Here is a 19,943-nt window from a genome sequence, read left to right on the forward strand (position 1 = left end):
TACAAGATCAGACAGAATGGGAGGGTGAGTAGTTATGATAAGCTCCTCCCCCCATTTATACAGGACTTCTGTATCCTCAGTGAGGTTCTCAATGCCATCCTGAATGTTTCTTTACTTTGAGCGGTCATGGGCAGAGGTTCTCAGGAATCAGTGGGGATGTTGCATTTATTGAAGTTAGAGCACATCCTTGCACATCCTTGCATCTCCTTCTCTAAATGCCTGGTAATCTCTTCCCATGAGAGCTTGGAACAGGGTGTCTGTTTTGGGAGTCTGTTGGGCATGCAAGCAATGTGGCCTGTAAACATAGCTGACTGAGTTCGACTAGGGCCTCAGTGGTGGGGATATTGGCTTGGACACTGATGTTAATTTGCTTGTCCTTCCAGTGAATTTGGGGGATTTTGTGGGGACAGTGTTGGTGATATTTTTTTAGTGCCTTGAGCTGTAGGTTGTAGGGGTCTCAGAAACTCAGGGCAGGGATTACACTGAGGCTTGGTAAACCATGAGTTTTATTTCCAGATCTGAGGTCATGGTTTTTAAATGTTCTTTTCCTCATTTGACCAAAATCTGTGCTGGCGCATTGATGGTGGTAGTGGATTTTATCATCACTAAAGAGGTGGCACCTGAGTTATGGGAAGTGGTCCCGTTTTCCAGGGGTATCATTGCGAATTGATAATATACTAGTGGCCTGCTCCAGATTTATCGTGTGTGTCCAGTGCAGCAAGTGGCTGGAACATGCACATAAGATTTGCACTTAGCTCCTTAGCACCTTTGCAATGGCCTAGTACACTGTATTTTGGTTTTGGTATTGGTATTGGTTTATTATTGTAACTTGTACCGAGGTACAGTGAAAAACATGTCTTGCATACCGATCGTACAGGTCAATTCATTACACAGTGCAGTTACATTGAGTTAGTACAGAGTGCATTGATGTAGTACAGGTAAAATCAGTAACAGTATAAAGTGTCACAGCTACAGAGAAAGTGCAGTGCAATAAGGTGCAAAGTCACAACAAGGTAGATCGTGAGGTCAGAGTCCATCTCATCGTATAAGGGAACCATTCACTAGTCTTATCACAGTGGGGTAGAAGCTGTCCTTAAGTCTGGTGGTACGTGCGCTCATGCTCCTGTATCTTCTACCCGATGGAAGAGGAGAGAAGAGAGAATGACCCGGGTGGATGGGGTCTTTGATTATGCTGGCGGCTTCACCAAGACAGCAAGAGGTAAAGAGGTCCAAGGAGGGGAGGCTGGTGTCCATGATACGCTGGGCTGTGTCCATAACTCTCTGCAGTTTCTTGTGGTCCTGGACAGAGCAGTTGCCTTACCAAGCTGTGGTGCATCCAGATAGGATGCTTTCTGTGGTGCATCGATAAAAGTTGGTGAGAGTCAAAGGGGACAAGCCAAATTTCTTTAGCCTCCTGAGGAAGTCGAGGTGCTAGTGAGCTTTCTTGGCCATGGCATCTTACGTGATTTGACTAGGACAGGCTGTTGGTGATGTTCACTGCTAGGAACTTGAAGGTCTCAACCCTCTCGATCTCAGCACCATTGATATAGACAGGTGCATGTACACCGCCCCTTTTCCTGAAGTCAGTGACCAGCTCTTTTGTTGACATTGGGGGAAAGGTTGTTGTCATGACACCATTCCACTAAGCTCTCTATCTCCTTCCTGTACTCCGACTCATCGCTGTTTGAGATACGGCCTACAACGGTGGTATCATCTGCAAACTTGTAGATGGAGTTAGAGCAGAATCTGGCCACACAGTCATGAGTGTATAGGGAGTAGAGTAGAGGGCTGAGGACACAGCCTTGTGGGGCACCAGTGTTAAGAATAATCATGCCGGAGGTATTGCTGCCTATCCTCACTGATTGCGGTCTGTTGGTTAGGAAGTCAAGGATCCAGTTACAGAGGGAGGTGTTGAGTCCTAGGTCTTGGAGTTTGGTGACAAGTTTGCTTGGGATTATTGTATTGAAGGCAGAGCTGTAGTCAATAAATAATAGTCTAATGTAGGTGTCTTTACTCTCCAGATGCTCCAAAGCTGAGTGTAGGGCCAGGGAGATGGCATCTGCTGTAGACCTGTTTCGGCGATAGGCGAATTGCAGTGGGTCAAGATTGTCTGGGAGGCTGGAGTTGATGCATGCCATGACCAGCCTCTTAAAGCACTTCATGATGGTGGATGTCAGAGCCACTGGTCGGTAGTCACTGAGGCATGTTACCTTGCTTTTCTTCGGTACCGAGATGATAGTGGTCTTCTTAAAACAGGTGCGAACCTGAGATTGAAGTAGGGAGAGGTTAAATATGTCCGCAAATACTTCTGCCGGCTGATCAGCACAAGATCTGAGCACACGGCCAGGGACACCATCTGAGCCAGATGCTTTCCTCATGTTCACTCTCCGGAAGACTGATCTTATGTCCTCCACTGTGATCACAGGTTTCAGCTGCATTGGAGACTGTTCAGGGTGGATGGCGACAATCCACTTCCCTTTTGTTCAAATCACGCATAGAATGCATTAAGTTCATCAGGAACGGATGCGCTGTTGTTAACTATGCAGCTCAACTTCGTCTTGTAGCCTGTTATGTCATGTAAGCCCTGCCATAACTGACAGCTGGTCAGGGACTCTATTTTGAGTCGGTATTGCCTCTTGGCATCCCTGATAGCTTTCTGAAGGTCATATCTCGATTTCTTGTACAGATCAGGATCACCAGATTTGTGTGCAGCAGTCCTCTCCTTCAGTAGGGAGTGGATCTCCCGGTTCATCCATGGCTTCCTGTTTGGGAACACCCATGTTGTCTTCTTTGGTACACAGTTCTCAACACACTTGCTGATAAAGTCTGTGATGGTGGTGGCATAATCACGAAGTCTGGCAGCTGAGTCTTTGAACATGGACCAGTCCACTGACTCAAAGCAGTCACGTAGGAGCTCATCTGCTTCCTCAGACCAGCACTGCACAACTCTACGTACTGGATCCTCCCGTTTCAGTTTCTGTTTGTATGCAGGGAGAAGGAGCACAAGCCTGGTGGTCTGAATTTCCCAAAGTGACGGTGAGGGGTGGCTTGGAAGGCATCTTTGATGGTTTGTATAGCAGTGGTCAAGGGTGTTGGTGCCCCTGGTGGAGCAGGAGATGTGCTGATGGTATTTTGGTAACACACTCTTGGGGTTGGCCTGATTGAAGTCATCTGCGATGATGAAGAGGGCAGCAGGGTATCCTGTCTCAAGGTTGTTGACCACAGAGTATAGCTCATTGAGTGCAGGCTTCATGTCCGTCTGTGGTGGGATGTAGACTGCCATCAGGATAGCTGAAGTGAACTCCCTTGGCAGATAGAATGGTCGACATTTCACTGTTAGATATTCCACGCTGGGTGAGCAGCAAGCTTGCCTGGAACTGTCACGTCCAAGCACCACAAGTTATTGATTAAGAAGCAGACCCCTCCGCCTTTAACTTTGCCTGAGGACGCTGTATGGTCCATTCGATGAATTGAGAAGCCCTCAGGTTGAATAGCACAGTCAGGTGAAGCAGGTGTTTTATTTTCTTGTCTTGGAGGTTGCTCTTTGGAAAATATACATAAGCCTTCACTCAATCTCTTCAGCAAAAAGTCAGTGTAGCAATCAATTTCGCAACTGACATGAAAACTTTTAACCAGTATTTCCTGTCAAGCTTGTTAGCTGATTCCCTGAAGTGGGAAACTGCACCTCATCAGTCCTGTGGTGAGCGTTCCTGCAAGGTAAGCTATTGTGAGCACAATTCTAGATTAATACAAGTACATAAGCTACTCGATTCAGCAAAGAAGCCTAGAACTACAGCTTGATTTTATTTTGTTCTAGCACTCAGCAGCTTTATTTCAAAAGGGAACCTGGGACAAGTTCTTATTGTTTTGCATAGGATAGAGATTCATTGAATGTACTGCAGATAGTTACTTCTTGGAAACAGTGACATATTGTAATGTGAGATCATTACCATAGATGAGCTTTAGGTCATTCTGACAGGAATCTGTTTCAGTACGTTGTAGGATGTGGAAACCAGTTTCGCTGTTGTGCAATTTTACAGATGAAATGCAAAGTGAAACTGCTTTCATTGTGCTTTCAGATCTTCTGCTGCACTGATGCGTTTTAATTTGGATTCAGCCCAAACTATAATTAGAACAAAGGTTTGCTTACTTTGAAGTTCATTAAGTGATGTTGAAGGTCTGTGTGGGGTGGGAGAGAGAATTGACAGCAGGAACTCATCGTCCTGTAGTTTCAACCAAATACCCTATTTAATGCTTCAATCAGCTGCACATTTTATAATCTGATCACTGTTAGCATTCTGTTTGTCAAGAATTAGGCTGGGTTCATTGAAGGTGTTTGCTCACCATACTAGCTTTCTTCACTTTGCTCCCAGTAGGTAGTAAGATTTCACCCTACTGGTCATTCAATGTCCTAGACAGTAAGTGGCATTAGGCTATTCGACTTGGTGAGCATCACAGACTGGCTGATTTTGCTCTGTTTTGAAATCTATATGCATGCATCAAATATTTGGCTCCCGAACTCAAGGTTGCTGAATCCAAAGTCATAAACTCCTCTCTCTCACTGGATCACTGAGTTTGGAATATTCTGCCTACATTTAATTCAGCACTTAGTGACTCCTTCAGGATGTTAATCCAACAAGGTCAATTCTTCCTTAGTCTAACTTGTTTCTTATAGTCCTAGAAGTTTATAGCACAGAAGGAGAAGATTTGGTCCTTTGTATCCATGCTGCCCAAAACTGGTGCCATTTAAATTGCTCCCTCTTCCCAGCTCTTGGTCCATTGCCTTGTAGGTTATGGTTCTTCAAGTGCTCATTCAAGTGAACTTAAAAAATGTTGTGACTTTCGGCCTCCAGCATCTCCACAAGCACAGTTTTTATGCTAAACTGAAATGGCAAGATATGGATTATTCAAGGTCAATAAAATGAACAACATACTCCAGATACATATTAATTAAGAAGTGTTTATTTGGCAAAGTTGATTAATTGGCAAGGTTTGTCATTTTCTGACATTAGCTTAAAATAATACTTCAGTCAAAGCTTTCAATCCAGTGAAGTAAGAATCTATAATTAAATTGCAGCAGTTTAAAAGTGGTTTTTAGGTTGCTGCCGTTTACTGATATGGTTTGGCTTACATCTGTTAAATAGAATTTTCAAACATCAGCTGGGTTTCCTACAACGCATGGTAACTAATTGTAAATTCCAGCCGCCATGTCAGACCCTGGAATACAGTTGCTTTCCCTGATTAATCTAGGTAAACACACTCTACACCAAAACATTATGGTAATTTGGCATCCAAGGCTTGAAAATGGAACATAATCCCAGGAAACAGTTTCAAAGTAGTTTTTGCCAACAACATAAAAAAGAGGACAACGGAGGCATGTCGGATAGAAGCAAATTGTCAAGTAACATTGTGACTCAGTTCACAATGACATATCTCTGCATTATTTATGGAAATTAATTAGCTTAGAAATGAAAAGATTGTAGTAAAGGAGCAATGGACTAAATAATGATTTCCACTTCTGAAAAGTTCTTGCTTCATCCTTGTTTTAAACAAGTACATTGCCAGTGTTAGCATTATGAATACAGATATTTTATCTGAATCAGGGCAACACATCTTTGTACCAAATTCTACCCTTCTCCATGATGTTACTGACAAAAAAATCTTTTTTAAAAGGGCACTATCTACATGAAAAAAATGTTTGGCAAACCATTTTTTTGTTTGTTGGCAAACACACACTGTGATGACATAAATATGTTGAAATGTACCATCATGTGATTTTCACAGGACATCACTGGGAAAAAAAGTGTTTTACTCTCTCCAAAATAAAACTGACCCTGGCATTTTTCATGAAGATGTAACACCATAAAACTTACAGATGACTATTGTTCGGATATAAACCAATAAATTCAGTCTTGCATCCATGCCAGCCAAAGGAAGAATTCTAAAATTTCAGTTGATCTTATAAAATTCTAAAACAAAGTTACCAAACAAGAACTGTTGCTTACATAACCTATTACATTTCTGCTCAATTCAGTTCACTTTTGTACTGACCACACTTCACTTGCTGTAAGGTTACAAATAAATCTTTAGTTGTTTTGCTTTTAAGTAGTTTGACCCTTTTATGTCCTGTGATCAGTTATATACTTGTTGTGCTGGAAGATTTAAGACATTCAACAGCAGAGGGAGTTACATACATGTGTTCGTGATAACTAATGTTGATATTGTTTGATTTATCTCAGGTGTAACGAATGCAGAAATTTTGTAAATTCCTATTGACTAGCCACTGCTCCCACCCCCACCCCAGGGAGGCAGTCGACAAGTGGTTTTGCTGATAACTTCTGCAAATAATTTTATAGTATCTCTCCGTTGCAGCAGCAGTCCAGGTTGGCACCGTCATGACTGCATTTTAACATATGCAAAATAACATATAAAATGTTCGCCTCAACTTTTATGCTGCCTCTAAGTCTGGGCTGATTAGATATGATGTATTTGATAGGGCTAATTAAAAATAGAAAGTGGTAACATCAGAGACTCTCATCTCAAGCAATCCTACTGTTCAACTTGATTCCCTTATATAAAATATTAGTTTTATTATATAAAATGCAGTTTATTGTCATTGCTCTATTGACGGTATTTATTTTACCATCTGCAACTTCTGCCCAGAAAGTAACGTGATTTCTGCTAGTGACATTTCATCCTTCCTAGTTTCTCTTTCTGTTTTTCACCCATTCAATTGTTAATAATCCAACATTAAAGACAAAATCAACTTCATCATGCCCAAACAAAAGTTAGCTCCCATATCACCGATTTCAGAGAATAGAAAAGGAAAGGGTAGCCAGGGGAGTGTTGAAATTGTCACTTAGAGGTAAAAGAACATGGTGAGGTGAGGTGAGGTGAGGCGAGGCAGGGGAAGGAACTGAGCAATGTTGCAGAAATGAAAATAAGTGGTCCTAATGACAGAAACTTTCTTCAGACAAATACAGAGAGTGATTAAGTCAATAGATGTGGAGCAAAATTTGCTACAAGGAGAGAAGATTTTGGTTTTAAAGTGATGTGATCATAGCATAGAGTCAGGTGTCATCATTTTTGTAGTTAAACTGTCCGTGTGTTTGGAAGGTTTTATCAAGGGACAGCATGTGGATGAGAAACAGTAGGGGCCCAAGGATAGATCCTTGGGGAACGCCAGAAGTATCTATAAGGGCATAAGAGAGAATCCACTGCAGCAAGCAAATTTAACATATAGAAAAAAAGCATTTCATTAAAAGTAGATTTACTATGGACCTTAGAATATCAATTCAAAGTTAATCAAGCTGGCTTCAGCGAGACTTATCTCATGTTCCCATTGCATGATTTTGTACTTATGCTAAATAAACAAGTGAGGATCAACAAATTAATAACTGAATTGCGTCACAGAAGTGAGCTGAAAGGAGGCTGAGTTTGGTGCCCTGTGAGAACTCTTTTTCAGAATAAAACAGCACATTTCAAACCTCTAAATGTATTTTTCCCTTTATATTGGGTATCCCAAATAAAATGCAACCTTTGGTGCAACTGAACACAATATAGAGCTACAAACTTGGAATGATTAGATTATGTGTTTATTAATTGACTTTGTCCATTTTTAAATACGTTATGGAACTTAGAAGGAACAAAGTCTTAGTAGATTGCTGGGAGTGGTTCTCTAACATTTTTCCATTCCCAGTTTCAGCAGTAAATCTCAAGATTTTATTACCTTGAAACCTTGAACATTGGTGCAGTGGATAAAAGTCAAACTGAGCCTCATTTACTCCAGTTCAGCTGACCCTTATACAACATCCTAAATATAGCAATGATTTTTATGGAATTTGTGTGTTCTTTCAAGATTAGTTGTCTGGTTACAATATGATAAACTTTTACATAGCGCAAGCTAAATCTCTGATTTAAGATATACTATCACTGTGACATGGACAAACACCTCCCGAGAGAAACATGTGAAGATTAGGAAAAGGTTTTTGCACTTCACGTAAATGTTAACATTTTTAAAACAATGAGACAGGAATTATTGCTAGAAGGAAATATAGACTGAAATTTAAATAATAGACATAGGAGTATTATACTAAAATATTAAAAGTGCTTTTAAATAATGATTTTGTGTATTATTTTAATTTACTGGATATAAGGAAGGTCCTTGAAAAATCAGTGATGGTGATCTCTACTAATCCTACATTGTGCAGATTAGTTCTTATAAAGTATGCCTATTACAATCCAATGGTATTATCATTTTAGAAAATGAAATTACAGACAGAAACTAGTGGACAATTTTTAACTGTTGTCCAGTCAACAATGTGTAGGGAGCAATAGTGAGATTCTGAAGCATGTCTGTTTCATATGGTCCACGTGTTAGGCTATTGGTGTTCAGCTGGAAACAGGCAGAACGTGAATCACAACCCAGATGCATTTAGGACTGGAGACACTTTTGATCTCCACTGTGTGGACTGTGTTTCACAGAAGTCACGCCCTGTAACACAGCAGGTGGAATGTGAATATCCCACTGAATCATCCCTCCTGCAATAGACCCATCTCTAATGCTTCACTTCTCTCCACACGCCCTCCCAGTCTCTCTGATATGATTCCATTGACGTCTCCTGCCTGCGGGACTCTTAAAAACCCCAGACCCCTACCTGCAAGCCCTCAGTGTTTATTTATCATTGGTACCCATCTGAATTTGTTTAAGTGAGGCTCATTCAACAAAATCAATAAGACTTCCTACTGGCAAGCTGAAGTGGACAGAGTAATCTGCCACACATGGGACATAAGCTCAGAATGAACAGAGTCTCCTTTGTGCATAGATTTCTGAGTAACTTGTATGAAAGACTATTAGGAATGCTGATAGTCTGATGCATGTTTAGACTCCCAACTGATCAAAAAAGCAATATTTTTCTCAATGTTATTAATCCTGTGTTAAGAGAATGGCATTCTGCTCCTCACAGAGTGCTGCTAAAGTGAGAAAATGTGAAGTTGCTTTCCAACAAGTTTGCAACAAAGACTTTTGACCAGATCTTCTTCATTGATTGAGTTCCTCTGTCGTCTCTAATGCTGCCTCTAATGCTGTGGTCTCTAATATGGCAGTTATTTATGCATGTACTATTATTAAGGCACTGTGATAAGACCATTGAACTGTTCCCTTATACAATGTGATGGACTATGACTTCATGATCTACCCTGTTGTGACCTTGCACCTTATTGCACTGCACTTTCTCTGTAGCTGTGACACTTTAATCTGTACTGTTATTGTTTTTACCTGTGCTACATCTATGTACTCTGTACTAACTCAATGTAACTGCACTGTGTAATGAACTGACCTGTACGATCGGTATGCAAGACAAGCTTTTCACTGTACCTTGGTACAAATGACAATAATAAACCAAAACCAAAACCAAAAAACAAAAATGTAAGCTCCATTATGTATTGAATTTAACCAAAATAGTTCTAATTCAGAAGTGTAAAAAATATGACATTTTGTTGCTTTCTCTCAGTCAGCATCTAGGGTAGCAATTTATGACATACCAAACTTTAATACTGTTTTTGGAATTTCTGACAATAATTTGAGATTTACACACTTACACGTCCAGCAACAACAGCCTGTGTTTATAGAGAATCCTTAGAAGACCCAGAGCATCACAGTGTGATTCATGAGAGCATTATTTCAGGAAGTCTGACACTGAGCATCATAAAGAGAGAACTGCAGTGCTGAATGACGTTACAGAGATAGGAAGGGCCATGGCCTTTGAAGAGAAGGAACAGAGTTTTAAAGTCAAAGGGCTAATTCACTGGGAGCCAATGTGGATCAGCAAGCACAGGGACAGTGGCAGGATTGACATGAGTTAAGAAATGAGCAGCAGAGTTTTGGATGACCATGAGCTTATGGCTGATGGAATGAAAGAGGTTGGCAGGAGTCAAGTCCCAAAATAAGAACAGCATGGATGAGGGTTTAGCCAGTTGAATTAAGGCTGGTGAAGAGTCAAGTGATGTTATGGAGGTAGAAATTGGCAATCTTAATGGTGGCACATATATGTGGTCTGAAGTTCACCTCATGGTCAAATGTAACAGCAAGATTGCAAACAGTCAGGCTGAAATATTGTCAGGGGAGGGTATTGGTATTGGTTTATTATTGTCACTTGTACCGAGGTACAGTGAAAAACTTGTCTTGCATACCGATCATACAGATCAATTCATTACACAATGCATTGAGGCAGTACAGGGTAAAAACAATAACAGAATACAGAGTAAAGTGTCACAGCTACAGGGAAGTGCATTGCAGATAGACAATAGGTGCAAGATCATAACAAGGTAGGTTGTGAGGTCAAGAGTCCATCTGATCGTATAAGGGAACTGTTCAATAGTCTTATCACAGTGGGATAGAAGCTGTCCTTGATCCTGGTGGTATGTGCCCTCAGGCTTCTGTATTTTCTGCCTGATGAGAGGGGAGAAGAGAGAGAATGACCCGGGTGGGTGGGGTCTTTGATTATGCTGGCTGCTTCACCAAGGCAGAGAGGTATACACAGGGTCCATGGAGGGCAGGCTGGTTTCCCTGATGTGCTGAGCTGTGTCCACAGCTTTCTGCAGTTTCTTGCAGTCACGGGCAGAGCAGTTGCCATACCAAGCCATGATTCATCCAGATAAGATGCTTTCTATGGTGCATTGATAAAAGTTGGTGAGTGTCAAAGGGGGCATGCCAACTTTCTTTAGCCTGCTGAGGAAGTAGAGGTGCTGGTGAGCTTTCATGGCTGAGGCGTCTACATAGTTGGACTAGGACAGGCTATTGGTGATGTTCACTGCTAGGAACTTGAAGCTCTCAACCCTCTCGACCTCAGCGCCATTGATGTAGACAGTTGCATGTACACCGCCCCCTTTCCTGAAGTCAATGACCAGCTCTTTTGTTTTGTTGACATTGAGGGAAAGGTTGTATCATGACACTATGTCACTAAGCTCTCTATCTCCTTCCTCGTCACTATTTGAGATATGGCCTACTATGGTGGTATCATCTGCAAACTTGTAGATGGAGTTAGAGCAAAATCTGGCAACACTGTCATGTGTGTATCGGGAGTAGAGTAGAGGACTGAGGATGCAACTTTGTGGGGCACTATAGTGTTGAGAATAACCGTGCTGGAAGTGTTGCTGCCTATCCTCACTGATTGCGGTATGTTGGTCAGAAAGTGGAATAAGTGGCTGGAAGTGGAGTTTGTAAATGGGACTAAGACAATGAGTCTTCAATCTTTCAGATGATTAGTTGGAAGAAATTTTTGTTCATCCTGGGCTACATGTCTGATAGGTAATTTACTGAGTGTGGCAGGGCCAAGAGGACTGGTAGTGAGGTTGTGGGTCAGCGCACACTTAAAAACTGATGCTGTGTTTTTAGTTAATGAATATCAAGGTGTAGCACATAGATGAGAAATAAAGTAAATGAATAATCATTAACTTTGAGGCATATATTCTATACATTTGTGATTGCCTTGCAGATAGCAAACTTTAGAATCCCAGCTGATGTGAGGATTTGCCCACGTCCCTTATTCCCTAAAGAATGTAACATGGTTTGATTCTGGAGATGATCAGAAGCAGCAGATATAAATTGCAAACTCTTTTACTATGATGTCATTGAAATCTTTACTACTACTGAAAATGTTGTTAGAGGAGCAGGATTGCATTAAAAAATGCTTTTTGAAGAATATCAGCAGATTTATGTGACACTGCTCTGCCACAACTTAGTGTTTCATTGACATTGTCAACAGAATTCCAGATGCAATGAGTGTTATAATTTATCAGCTCAGCATGTGGAATTGCTATAATGCCATTTAAAAAAAAATAAATGAATGTTCATTTATTTAGATGTAAGTACTTTTTTAGTATGGAGGTACTGTCTCTACAGATGGACCCACACAGTGAACATTGGGTCTTCTATTCATTTCCACATGATTCATTACCTTCAGGGTGGAAAGTAGAAGAAAAACATTGTCCCAATTCTTTCATTATCTTTCTGGTCTTTTTGTCAATTGTACACTGGACGTTATCTCCTGAAAATATCAACTCCTGATAACTTGAGTGCCAAATGCCTTTCCATACATGTCCAATTTTTCATCTGTAATTCTAGCCACTGAACATCAGTTAGATTCGAAACATCACAGTCACATCCAATCCTGTCTTCATCCAACAAGGAGTACAGTTTTAGAGTCATATAGCAAGAAAACAGGGCCTTCAGCCCACTGAGTCCATGCTGACCATCAAGCATCCAGTTGTGTTAATCCTACAGTAATCCTATTTTATTCTCCCTACATTCCCATCAACTCCCCCATGAGTCCATGACTCACCTAAATACTACAGGGAATTTGCGGTAGCCAATTAGCCCACCATTCCTCATGTCTTTGGGATGTATGAGAAAATTAGAGCACTTGGAAACCCACATAGTCATAAGAAGGATGTGCAAACTCCACATAGATAGATCGGAGGTTAGGATTGAACCCAAGTAGATAGACCTGTGAGGCAACAGCTCTACTAGCTGTGCACAGTAACCAGCATATAGGACAGGCAGTTGTAAACTGGAAACCCAGGCAGATGTCTCCTTCCTTCACGTGGTTAAGCCATTGCGGGAAATATAAAAGCCATTCTGGCTGAGATAAACTAGCTTTGCTGTTTAAAAATAAAAATATTGCAGATGCTGGAAATCTGAAATAAAACAGAAAAGTGCAGATTCACGGATGTTATCCAACTGCTGAATATTCCAGCATTTTGTATCATCGACCTCTGTTTTTACAACTGCATGCGAACTGGAGCTGTGTGTGTGTTTATTTCTCTTTGTCTATGCCTACAACTTGCACGTGAAATTCCTCATCATATGAAGAATAAAATGGGTGACATTTAAGGGTTAAACATTAATTGAGAACAAACTGAAGGTACTGTTCTCATAGTATCTGCCTTCACTGCTCACCCAGGCTGTGTGTTCCCAATTCCAACAACCCCTGGGTGAAGAAGTTCTCAGATCTGATCTAAACACCCTAGCTCTTACCCTAAACCTATGCTCTCTAGTCTTAAACACCACTGCTATGGGGAAACGTTTCTTTCTTTTACCCTATCTGTGATCTTTTGTATACCTCTGTCAGGTCCCTCTTCAGTCTCTCCTGTGCTCCAAGGAAAACCAACCCTGCCTATCCAGTCCCTCCTTATAACTGAAATGCTGCATCCTGGGCAACATCCTGGGGAATGTCCTCTGCACCCATTCCAGCACAATCACATCCTTCCTATAGTGTGGCAAATCAGAACTGTACACTGTACTCCAGCTGTGGCCTAACCCATGTTTTGTAAAAGAAACCAAGTAATACAGCAGATGCGGGAATCTGAGACAAAAACTGAAATGCTGGAAGAACATAGTCAAGCAACATCTGTGGAAAAAGATGTATGTTAGTGTTTCAGCCTAAAGATCCTTCCTCAGGAAGGGGAAAGACTGGAGGGTTTACAATTTTCAAAGAAGAGCTCAGGGAAGGAGTGAGGCATAAGACAAAAGACCAGACGGAGAGAAGTTAAAACAGTTTAGGTGATAAGGAACATATCTACTGACCATTAGTGGGGTGAGTTAAGAACATTAGCACGATAGTGGGACACAACGAGAGGCATTTCTGTTTTTTGTCAATGTTTTATAAATTTGTACCATAATCTCCCTGTTTGTATATGCTATGCTCTGGCTAATGAAAGCAAGTTTCCCACATGCCATCTTCACCAATTTAATCCACCTATGTACTACCTTCAGGGATTCTTGCACTGCCAATTTTCATGTCATCTGCAAAGTTACTAAACATACCTCCTACATTCATATCCAAATCATTAATGTATATATCCAGTATTGATCTCTGTGGTACATCAATGTTCACAGGCTTCTAATCATGAAAACAACCCTCCACCATCTCCCACTGTCTCCCATTACCATGACAATTTTGTATCTAATTTGCCAACTTGCTGTGGATTCCACGGGCCCTAATCTTTTGATCTGGTCTCCCAGGTTCGACTTTGTCAAAAGCCTTACTAAAATCCATGTAGAACTACATCAACCATACTGCTCTCATCAGTACATTTTATACCACTTCTAAAATTTCAAATTGTTCAGACAGAATCTTCCTTTATCAAAACCATACTGACTATCTTTGATTAATCCCTGCCTTCCCAAATGCAGCTCAATCCTCTTTCTCAGAATTTTTCCAATAACTTCCATTCCACTTACATTAGACTCATAGGCATCTAATTATATCGTTTGTCCCTGTTGCCCACATTTGCCGTCCTCTTGTCATCTGCAACCTCACTTGTAGCAGCAAAGATTTAAAAGACCTCTGTCAAGGTTGTAGCAATCTCCTCCCTTGCCTCCCTTTCTGATCATGGCAAGAAAAGATAAAACTCATTTCATTGATTTTAAATCAACATCACAAGTGATGTTTTGTCTTCAGAATTTGAGATTTTCCTGAGAATCGGCAAGATGAATTTCTGTAAGTTGTTAAACAATGATTGTCAAAGAAGTTAACAACTCATGTTCAAATTGTGCTGGAGTATATTCACTTCAGAATGAGACTGTGTGATTTTGGGTACAAAATGTGCCATGCTGAAGTATTCTGCTGTTCCTGGCCAACTTTTCTTAGAAGTAAGATGAGAGTAGGCAAATATTAATGTAAATTTACCAGTTAAAACAAACTCCCAACTAATTGCTAGGTAAGGGTTGCCTTACTCCATATGATACCTTTGATATTTTAATATAAGATCTGGCATATTTCCTTTAAAAATTTGTGAATTTGATAAGGTTTAGATTAAGTACAAAGCAATAGGAGTAAGACATACAGTTATTGCTTGAATGAAACACAAAATAGATTTAACCTCTGAATAGTATTTTATTTTTGTTTCTCATCAAGTATTTTATAGTGAAATTATAAACAAAATACTTCCCACCAATTCTTTTGCTTGCATTTAACTTGAGGAAGAAGCAGCAGCTATAAAGGTGAATATCCTGGTGTCTGTGCTGGCAGGACTCTTGATGGGGAATGATGAATGAACAAAAAAAATTCATTTTTGGTGTGGTTGACTGGCTTATACCTTGAACCCTGTGGCAGGTGCACAGTGAGTACGTTTTGTACTGGAAATCTCTAGTTTACAGTGACATTTGCATATTTTTGCTCTTCCAGCATCATGTTTCAACTGCATTTTGAGTAATTGCCTCAGCCATTTCGATCATGTTCTTTCTACTTGGGAAGGGGACTAAATATAGACTTCACTTCCTTAATTATCACCTTTTTAACATACCTTTCGCAATGTGGTTATAACCAAATAACATCTATATCATTCATGTTTTAAAAACACATTTTCTTTATAGCTTTTGTCATCATTAACTGATGACAATTCAAATATAGAAACCATTATAACCTTCTAAATGGTTAGATCATGTCGAGTGGCATTAAATTGCTTAAGTTCTGGGTTCAAACAATGTTGTTCCAGGCACAGCACATTATGTTCTGTCAATCTTGTAATTTAGCTGTACGCTATTAACTTCCAGCATTTGTGGATTCAGTGCTTCTGTGTGTGTCAAAATGGATATTATGGTAAATTTAGAGTATTAGAATCAGCAAACATTTTAGAACTATCATCAAAATATAGCAAGAGGCAATTTTTATGTATTAATGACCTGATAGTTTTCTGGCAGACCACCAATTTAAGCCACAGCAGCCATGAACACAGCAGGGAATTGAATACACTGGATACTTGCATTTGGTGTGAGTTTCTAAGACAATCTTTAAAGATATAGCCTTCACCATTAACAATAACAACCTCAGAAACTTGTACTTATGTAGCATGTTATGCTGCTAAAGTATCCCAAGCACTTAGCAGGAACATTATCAAGCAAAATCTGACACTGACCCATTAGGGTAAATCTTCTACTGAGATTTGCCCAGATCTGATGGCAGGAAACTGCATTATTCACAGATCAGCAGAGTGCCAGTCCCAGGACTCCTCATGGAATCCAATAGGGTAGTGCCAACTTCTGCAGATTTTCTGCTCTCAGGCTGGGAAATCGACCTACTAAGCTTCCACTTGAGTAGGCTTGATACACGTAGTATGATCCCATTAAAGTGATTAGGAACAATTGGTCACTAGATGAAAAGTAAACAGTTTTTTTGTAATTTGGTTTTAATTGTATTAAATGTTCTCAATGTTTATGTATTCCTTTAGTCCTTTAATTCTTTTTAAAAATAGTTTACATATTTTTCATCAATATTCATTGGGGACAGATTTGACATCTGGTGAGCCTGGACGCTGGATCCTGGAGTGTAGCTGGCTGCCTGCACTGAGACAGCCCCTAGGATGCACTCTGCCATGCAAAGGCCACCCTGCACAAAACTACACAGCACAAGGGTAAGCAATCAGTAATCTCAGGGCACTGGAAGGTCTGCCCCACCAGGAAAGATGGCCCAGAATTTCTTCTGTGTAGTGCAACATTTTGGAGCAAAATGCAAAATATTTAGTCATTTGTTCAATTGCAATATGTTGTTGGGTGCTTCCTAGTTGATTCTTTAGAACGGTAAATGTATTCATCCATATGACTCACTTACTCATGGAAGCATCTGGACATATAGTGGAATCAAATGGCACTACATGTGCAAAATTAATTTGAAATATATGGAAAAGCAGAACAGCACAAGCAAGGGCTGCTTATATGTAACAAAGGGAAGCAGTCTAGCCTGATCTGTGGCTGTGGAAATCCAAAGCATGTATCCCCCAACATGTAGATCCTTCTTAAGATTTCTTTGATCCCATCTTGCTGCTGTGTCATTTGAGTCCCCCATCACCAGTCACCCACCACCACCTGTGGGACAATTATGTCCCCAACCCCTCTCCACAGCAAGTTTTCCCCAAACCACCACTGCACCCTAGCCAACCCCAAACCAGTCATGCCTCAACTCAATCCTTTGGATTACTATTCCCCATTACTGGCCCCTGACTATGTCTCTGACCCTCCCTACCCCTTCCCCTATGTCTCCCTCAACCACAGCTCTCCATCCTTATCCCTCTCCACAACTTGATGTGACAGGCAACCCATGATCCATGGCCTGAGTTCCTCTGTTAGTTCCACAATTGCTGAGCTAGTGGAGAAGAGGCCTTTGTGCCTGTTTTCTGTGTAAGTGCTGATCTGAGGTGGATGTCACCTTAGGCCTCTTGCATAATTACATATTGCCAATTCACATCATGGTTTGTACCTGTCAAGTTGTGAAACAATTTCTCTGCCACTAGTCTAAAGGTGTGCCTTAAAGGAGGGGAGGGAAAAGGTTCAGAAGAGAAATTCCAGGTAAAGAAGTAGATGAGTAAAGGAGGTAATGACAAAACAATACAATAGTTTGTCAATTCAAAACCCAGACTAGCTTCAAATGTTCATATTCCTTTCACTTTCAGCAGGTTAACTTTTTAAATTCCTGAACACAATGTAATTCAGAGCAGTGATGCAGAGATCAGACAGAAGTAGCCAATGGCATCATCTGTGGGGCCCACCTGGGCAATGGTTAAGGGCCAGATCCCTGAAACTTTGCGAAACAAATTGTCTCCCCTAACAGGGGCAGATGGGAAGCAATGTTCTCTTCTGGGAAGAATTGGTACTTCCAGAGCTCGACATCATATAGGATTTACAAGGGCTCAGCACTGGGGCAATGCACAGTACTGTGGAAGCCATGGTTTTGGTGTAATTCCTGAGATTATGTTCAAAAGCATTTTCTTCATGGAGCATGGTTCAGAAAAAAAAGGTTTTTTTTCAGCCTTATTGAATGTATTTTAAAGCATACAGGTTTTTACATAGGGGCTTTCTGTTTATATAACACAGCACAGCAACAGAGAGTAGTGGTTAATAAATGTTGTTCAGTGTAGAGGATACAAACTGTGATATCCTCCAATATTAGTTTTGGGATAATTACTTTACACAGTATATGAGCAATTTAGGTGAGTACAGGGATAAAATATCAGCATTCATTGAATACACAAAAATAGGGAATATAATTTACTATGAAAGAGACTCCAAGTGACTTTAGAGAATATAGAGGTTGTAGATTGGGCAGAGATAATATGAAATTTCATGGAGTAATGCTCATTCTGGGAGGAAGAATAAGCAGAGAATATAGAAAGTGATAAACATTAAAAGTTGTGGAGGTGCAGAGAGACTGAAGGGTTCAGACTCTCAAGTATTTAAAGATTAGAGGGTAAACAAAAAGCTTATGGAATTGTGATTTTATAAAGAGAGCCATTGAATGAAAAGTTTAGGGCTAAATTTAAAACTATACAAAGCATTGATTAGGCCATTTTATTGGAGTGAAACTGACTCTGGTGAAAATGCAAATAAAGCAGGTAGTAAATTGAAAGCCCATCTAACACTCATCTCGGTTTAAAGAAAACAAGTCTGCTGATCCCCGATGAATTTGTCATCCTCTCTATTGGGGTCTATAGCTGTGCTTAACCTATTGCTCTTTGTTTTCTGTTTCATAGCCTGCATGCTATCCATTCTATCTTCACAGGTTTTTGCCTGAGTCATGATGTGATAACTTATCAACGTCCTTAGGAAAATCCAAATATATTACATTGACCACATTAACCTTGTCTATTCATTTTGTTACCTTTTCAATGATTTTCCACTCTGTCCCTAACTGTCGGTCTTTAAGATATTACTTTGACATCTTTGGTTTGCACCCTATCACAGACATTCCTCTGTTCACTCCAGCCCTCCCTGTCTTTGCAACTTAAATCATTTGTTTTCTTTTGTCCAATTTTGATGAGGAGCCCTTGACCTGAAACATCGACTCTGATTCTCTCTCATTGGATGCTGCCTGACCAGATGAGTGCTTCTACATTTTTCATTTTTCTTCCAGATCTCCGGTAGCTGAAGATTTTTGCTCCAATTAATTTAAAGGAAATTAGGTGGCACATAAAATGAATATATTTTATAATCTTATAACTGTGCTCATAATCTTGCGGAAAATCAGGAAGAACCTTTTCATAGACAGCATAATAGAAATTTATAACTTTCACCTTAGATGATTTTGAATTTTGGGTCAAATAAATCTTTCAAGACCATGATCAATAGGTTTTTGTTGGTGATGTTAATAAGGGATTTGGCACCAAGGCAAGTTAAATGGAACTGTCGGAACAGATTAGATGTGAATGAGTGGCAGTGCAAATGCAAGAGGTGAATGGACTACTCCCATTTGAATGTTTTCTTCTTCCTACCACCAGTAGATACACCAACAGCTTTGAGGCATGTGACTTTAGGGGATGATTCACTGAGCTGGTGTGAAGAGTGAAAAGCTTTAGTTCTCAGATGAACAGAAAAGGATAAGAGATCTGCTAAAGACTGTCAGGATAAGGGAGGAGTTTTAATAAGGTCATCTGGGAAAAATTCTTTTCATTGCTGGTAAATTGATAACCAAATGGCATGAATTTAAGCTCAAAATCAGTAGAATAAAAAGGATCATTCAGAGACTATACCTACTTGCAGGATCTTTCAGACAATAATCTCAATTTACATAGTACCTTTAATGTAGCAAAACATCTCAAGGCACTTCACTAGGGTAACAGTAAACAAAAATTAATGGTGAGTTATGTGGGGAGATTACCAGAAGTAGGTTTTAAAATTATCTGTCCATGAACTCACTCCTCCCAATCTCTGTAGTTTCCTATATTCCTACATCTCACCTAGATAGCTGTACCTCCTCCAATTCTGCTCTCCCGATAATCCACAGATTTAACTTCACAACCAGTCAGCTGGCAAGGGTCTAACCGATGGAGTTCTGCCCCTCTGTTTCTCGTCTCTCAAAACCTACTTGTTTCATCAAGTGTTTGTTATTGTCCCTAATATCTCTTTATTTTGTTCAGTGTTAACTTCACTGGACATGTACTTTATTAAAGGT

The 19,943-nt window shown here is 40.2% G+C and overlaps 1 protein-coding gene across 12 annotated transcripts in view; it reads left to right on the forward strand.

Moving 5' to 3' along the window:
- The window catches only part of rbm47 (RNA binding motif protein 47), a 158,299-nt gene that overhangs the window by 58,741 nt on the left and 79,615 nt on the right, over positions 1 to 19,943 (forward strand). The window contains exon 1 of one of the 12 annotated variants that reach the window (XM_052043194.1): positions 3,697 to 3,717. The exons of the other annotated variants lie outside the window; for them this stretch is intronic. The gene's annotated coding sequence lies outside the window, so the exon portion shown is untranslated. Of the gene's footprint in view, positions 1 to 3,696; positions 3,718 to 19,943 lie in introns of those variants that run through there. 12 annotated transcript variants of the gene reach the window in all.

This window comes from Pristis pectinata, chromosome 2 (genome assembly GCF_009764475.1).
Source record: "Pristis pectinata isolate sPriPec2 chromosome 2, sPriPec2.1.pri, whole genome shotgun sequence".
Lineage (NCBI taxonomy): Eukaryota > Metazoa > Chordata > Chondrichthyes > Rhinopristiformes > Pristidae > Pristis > Pristis pectinata.